Source organism: Castor canadensis, chromosome 9 (assembly GCF_047511655.1).
Source record: "Castor canadensis chromosome 9, mCasCan1.hap1v2, whole genome shotgun sequence".
In the NCBI taxonomy this organism is placed as follows: Eukaryota; Metazoa; Chordata; class Mammalia; order Rodentia; family Castoridae; genus Castor; species Castor canadensis.
Window position 1 is genome coordinate 152,494,322 of NC_133394.1, and position 6,103 is coordinate 152,500,424.

Below are 6,103 nucleotides of genomic sequence, written 5' to 3' on the forward strand. Positions count from 1 at the left end.
AAACTTCGCAGCTGCTCACCTGCAGTGTCAGTCTGGATGCTAATGGACTGTTGCAACCTGTAGTTTGGAAGAGGTCAAAGGTCTAGATAGGAGCAGTGCAGAACACACAGGTGCATTCTGATTAAATCCCTGAACTTGAAGGAAAAGCAAAAACCATATAAGCATTTATATTGCCAGTAAGACCTCAGAGGCAGCTGACTTTATGGAGAAAAGATTAATTTAGTTCACAGTTCAGGGTCCAAGATGGAGGGGCTGCATTGGTTTGGCCTCTGATGTGGGCTGTTGGGAACGGTTGGGAACTGCCAGAAAGCAGAGAGAGAGAAGAGGAAGCGAGGCCACAGTCTGTTTTGAGAGCAGCCCCCAATAACTTAAGGCCCTCCTGCTAGGCCCTGCCTCCCAAAAGTTCCACTACCTCCCAACAGTGCCACCTTGGGGACTAAGTGTTCAATGCAGGGGCCTTTGGGAGACATCCAAACCATAGCAGCTACCTTAAAGGAAAAAGGAGCATATTGGCGATGGATGTGCCATTTGTCACCAAAAGCCAAAAGATGTCTACAAAGTGCTCAGAGGGACGGGATCTGGATCTGGTGCTCCTACACTCTAGAAGAGTAATTAATAATAATAAATAAATGGTAATGATGATAGCTGGTGCCCATAGGATGAAGACTGCCAAATATTGGGCTGAATTCCCCTGGAAAAAGATTCTCAGATTGGATTTTAAGAAAGTGGTATGCATTTTCAAGAAGCTTTCAGGGAAGTGACAGTGCATGAAAGCAGAGATGTGTCACCAAGTGCCAGGCACAGGCAGACAGGAAGAAGGAAGGTAGTGTTGGAGATCCACAGCATTAAGTGGGGAAGAAAGACATTTTGAATAATTAAAAGAACAATTTGTGAGCGAGATGAAACGATGAATCTGTGTTACGCACTAATCAACGAGGCCACGTTGCTTAAACTTACAAGAACTTAATAAAAGCTCGACTCCAGGAGGAATTACAAGTACCATTTTCAAAATCAAATTGATCGAGTAGATGTTCAATAAATAAGTTAGAGAGAAATCGAACCACATTATCTGAAAACTCAATTTACTTATAAAACATTTCACACTTCAAGTCAACAGTGCACTTTTGCAAAACGCTTTTGGCGTTTTTAGCAATGGGTCATGTGCACGGTTACAAGAAAACCTTAAGAAGACCTGGGGATTTTTACTAGTCACACGCTATTAAAATTAGGAGTAGTAACTTCTGCTCTTTTCTAATATAAAAGTCTGCACTGCGTGGTGGTCAGCAGCAGGCCCATCGCTCACTGCTCCACCATCCCAGGTGACCCCCTTCCCAATGGCTCACCACACCTGTATCCCGACAGAAGGCAAGCTCCCCAGGCTGCTCGATTGCCATTGGCCAGAATGCAGTCACATGACCACACCCAGTTCAAGGAATGCTGGGAGATGCAGTTTTGTCCAATAAAAACTGAGGGCTCTGTTAATACGAAGGGGAGAATGGAACTAGGGAGCCAGTTGGGCTTTATTATGTCGTTGGAGCTTAAAAGAAGGATGACTGAAATAGGAGAGTGGTGTGAGAGCATTGAGGAAGTCCCTCAGAGAAATAAGAATGTCTTGAACACTCCCCTTTCTGTGCAAGAAAGATCAAAGATAGGGAGGTTGACTATCTTAAAGAGTTTTTAAAAAGAGATCAAAATGACAGAGACAAAGGACAAAATACATAGAAAACAAGCTGAAACAGTAGAAAGTATTAATAAATCCCAGGCCTGTTTCCTTAAAAAGATCCATCCAGTAGATATGTCTCTTGTGAACCTGATTAAGAAACAAAGAACAAAGAAGAAGCAATGAAGAATGAGACTAAAGATGTGCCTAAGACATCAGGAGGGCTTTAAAGTATTTTACAGAAAACTTCATTTAACTAAAGAGAAGTCTTCTTACAAAAACATTAATTAAATATATAAAGTGTATTAAAATATAGATGGACAAAATTGGACCCAGGAGAAGTAGGTAATGCGAACAGATGGTGAGTTTTATTTTCTGTGACTTTCATCTCAATTAAGAAAAAGGATTTAGACAGAAGGCTCCTCCAAAGAGACTGGGAAGGGCCTCCTAGACAGGGAGGTACAGGGAGGCACAGCCAGGCGCTTGCATGGATGTGGCTGTTAGGGCTGGGGACTTCACACAGATCACAGAGTGGAGCTGGTGGATACCTGGGCTTTCTTTCTGTTCTCACTTGTGGGGTGATCTCCTTGCCTTACCTCACCAGGGGCTACTGGCCTGTGTGATCCCTGTTGACTGTTGAGTTCCCAGAGGAAGCAAGGGTGTCAGCATGGCTCACTCAGCATCCCAGGTCCTCACAGAGAGTAGGTCAGCCAACGATGCCCTTTGTGCAATGAATGAATGGCTGAGTGAATGAGAAACATTTGGGTAGCGTGGATGTCACATTGGCAGGTCAAACACATCTTGGGGTGTGGCTGAGGTGTAGTGTGGGCTTTGGGTGGGCAGGAAGGCTGGCCTGGGAACCAGGTGCCCTCACAGGATGTAGTAGCAGTTGGGAGACAACCTATTTTTCACAGGGGGAAGCTGGTGTGATTCGAAGTCAAGTGCACTCTGAGGGGGGCCAAGGAGGAGAGTGAACTTGCTGGGAGGGAGTGGCTCTGCCCTGTACAGACTAGGGGCGGGGAGGCTGTAGGGGACGGGGAAATGATGGGGGGCGGATCTGCAGAGCCTGGTAGGCTGGTGGGTGGAAAGTGGGGTCTCCCATCACCCTGCTCTGTTTGCTTGCAAAGTGGAGGAGACCTGTGCTGGCAGGAAGAGGAGGGAGGGGGACAGCCTGCATGGCCCCCAGAAATGGGTGGGCACTGGTCAAGGCCAATGAGTAGGTTGTCTGGGGGGCGTAAAGGATGTTACCATGATAAAGGGGGTCCGTTTGTTTATTCATGGTCTCTTTTTGTCACCCTTGGTGCTGACTTGGGCGTTCTTGAGATCCCTAGACTCTTGATTCTGGAAGGACCCTGAGGGTCACCTAGAGCCCCCCATCCACCACAGTCGAGTCCGATCTGGGGCGGCTGTTCCTTATCTGAGCTTGCTGCCTTCAATCCCTGCAGGGAAGCTGTGCTGTCAGGCTGCTTCATCAAACTGTCCGAGGCCACCACGCCAGCGTGCACCCCCATTTCCCTCTGGTGACCCTTCCACCATCCTCGGCAGGTCCCATGGCCTCATAACTTTCTCTCTGCTAACATCCGAGTCTCGCCAGGTGGACAATAGGCAGGGAGAGGACAGTAGCCTCGGGGACGAGGCCTCGGGTCCACCCAGGCAGGAGCCATAAACCACTCTCAAATGACTTTATGGGAGTCATTTTTTTTCCTTCCATTTTCGTATACAAATCTAATCTTTTGAGAGCCCACTCCCTTCTAACTCACATATTATGGGCTTTCATCAATAATAATATACGATCAATTACTCAAATGTAATTGATTAGTGGAGAGAGCCACATTTCCTCCTCTTGGTTTGTGTCTGATTGGACAGAAAGCGCAGCAATTGCTGCGAGATGGTGGCCTTGCCCTTGGCTGTGGACTATCTTTACCTTTTAGCCAAGATTAAATTTATGTACAATTTACTAATGTTAGCTTAAGAAAAATCCAAAAGGGCACTTTATGTCCCAGCCCTACAGATGACACCATCCCAGGGTGCGATAAGCTGCCCAAGAGGGGATTAGTGGCCGAAATTGCCTCCTGAGTTGTCTCTGAGCTTTGTTCATCTTTATTTGGTCACACAGATAATATTTTGTCATCAGAAACTTGAGTTCCATAAATCCAATATCGCCCAATTCAATAAAGAGCATCTCAGCCTGTTTTGGTCTCTCCTGTTCAAACAAAGCCACGCTGTTTTATCAAGATGGTGGCAATGTCCAGATGGTTCACGGTAAATCAGGGCCTGTGGCCTTCCAGTGCACAAGGGGCAGTAGACTACCCATTCCTGGCCTGGCCCTGACTACAGCTGACCTGCTTCACCATCTCCGTGGGAGGTCACTGAGCACAGTGTGCCTGGCTTACCACCAATAGCATCATGGGTCCCAAGCCTGGAGCCACCATGTCTTCTCTTGCCTCCTGGAGGGGGTGTTCCGGGAGAAGAGTGATGGCAGGCTCTGAGTGCTGGGAGTCAGAGGAGGTATGGAGGCTGGCTGGGTTTGCCACCAGGCCAGGACGCCTAAAGGAAACAGGATAGGACCTTTGAAAGCGTGGCCCAGGCTTCATGGGCCCGTGCAGACTTTACTCCTCCATAGACGTCATCATCACCCTAGTCAGAATTAATATCTTCTTTCTTGCTGGTCCTTCATTCCTGAGAATGAAGGAAGAGCGTAACAGAGGCAAGAAGAGGAAGCCACTGTGTCACCTCACAGTGCTGTGGGGTCTTGTCTTCAGGGCACCTGTGAGATGGGAGGTACCAGCAATCTGTGGTCCTCTCTTCTGTGCTCACATCACACCCAAGTGCCAAAAAGAACGGCCTCAGTGATGGAGAATTTTGTATTGTTGACTGAGCATTTTCACTTCCCTCCTGTCGGCATCTGCCATGTCACCCAATTCCTGGGTCACAGGTGAAGATTCCACTACTCCTGGCCCAGCAAGCATGGGTGCATTTTGTTGGCATCTGTCCCTGGGGTCCCAAATCCTGTGAGGTGACTCAGAGGCTCACAGTGTGCACAGTGGGACCAGAGTGGCCTGCGAACTCTGGGCTGGGCTCTTGTCATATTTTTCATAGCGAGCCTGCTTTTTATCCGAGAGCAGGACCCTGAGATCTGGCCTGGGTGCAGAGCAGTCAGGGTCTTGCCTGCTGGGCACTGCCAGTAAGAATGTGTGGGATGGTGGGGCCACAGCAGATACCTCCTTCCAGCCCACAAGGCCCCCAGTTCTGCCGTACACTCCCCATCTAACCTGTGGCTTCCCACCAAGTCTCTGGAGGGCCAGCTGGCTGGTCCTCACCCTGCTCAGTGTCACATGTCCCACTCTTGCCTGGATGAAGCGGCCCACTGCTGCTCTCGGACTACCCCCCTCCCAAGGCTCTCGCCTTCCCTTAGTCTCTCTCATGGCCTTTCCTTCCTCAGATGACATCTTACGTGTGGGGACCCAGGGACACCCTCCCCTTCAACTCTCCCCTTGCTCCCTGAAGGTCAATGTCCACTTCTACAGCTATGCCATGGTGACCTGGCAGCTCCCTAGGCCCTCGCGGAGGTGGGGGCTTCTGTCCGACTGCCCACATGGGGACTGAGCACATGGGTGCAAGCCCTGTGTCCCTTTGTCTGCTACCCACACGACCAGGAGTAGCCTGAAATCTTTTGCTGAGAAAGGGAGCGAAGCACCACACACTGTGTGCGCCTGCGCGCGTCCCACCTGTGCACACACTCATGCTGACTGAGCTCTGAGAACAGGTGCCTAAGGTACGTTCAGCTTTTGAAATATACCAGGATTTGGGAAAATGGTTGTCCTCGTGCCATTTCTGAAACATCCTCACTCCAGGAAGCTGGTTTCAGGAGTTCCCTGGGAACAGAGAAAGGGAACATTCTCTTATGTTCTCTGAGCATTTTTCCAAACACCCACCTCATCAGAGTCCCTGCTGAGCCCTGGCAGGAGACAGGGGAAGACCCAACAGGTCATGGCCGTTGAGAGACTTACTCAACAGAGGTGGGGTCGGGAGGGGGAGAGGGACAAGGTGATACATCTTAGAAGCATCATGGCGACCGTTCTGGGTTGGCTGGTGGTACCCCAGTACCAGAACGTAATATGGCCCAAGACTGGCCTGCACCTCACCATGATAACTCCTGGCCTGGCTGAGCATAGACCCCAGTGATCTTCACAGATGGGGCTTCTGTTCAGCTGACCATGTCCAAGGAGGGGTTGCCTGAGCTCTGGCCTTCTCTGCAGGACCCTGGGCCATGACCAGCTGGTGAGCAGGGGTGATGACTCCTGGTTCCCCAGACCTGCCTTGGGAAACCGTCCCCTGGCCCCACCCTCAATCCTCAGCCTGGGGCCTCTGCAGAGCCTCCTGGCATCCAGAAGCCAACACAGACCTGTGACATGAAAAGAAAGCCTCTTTAGAATTCTGTGA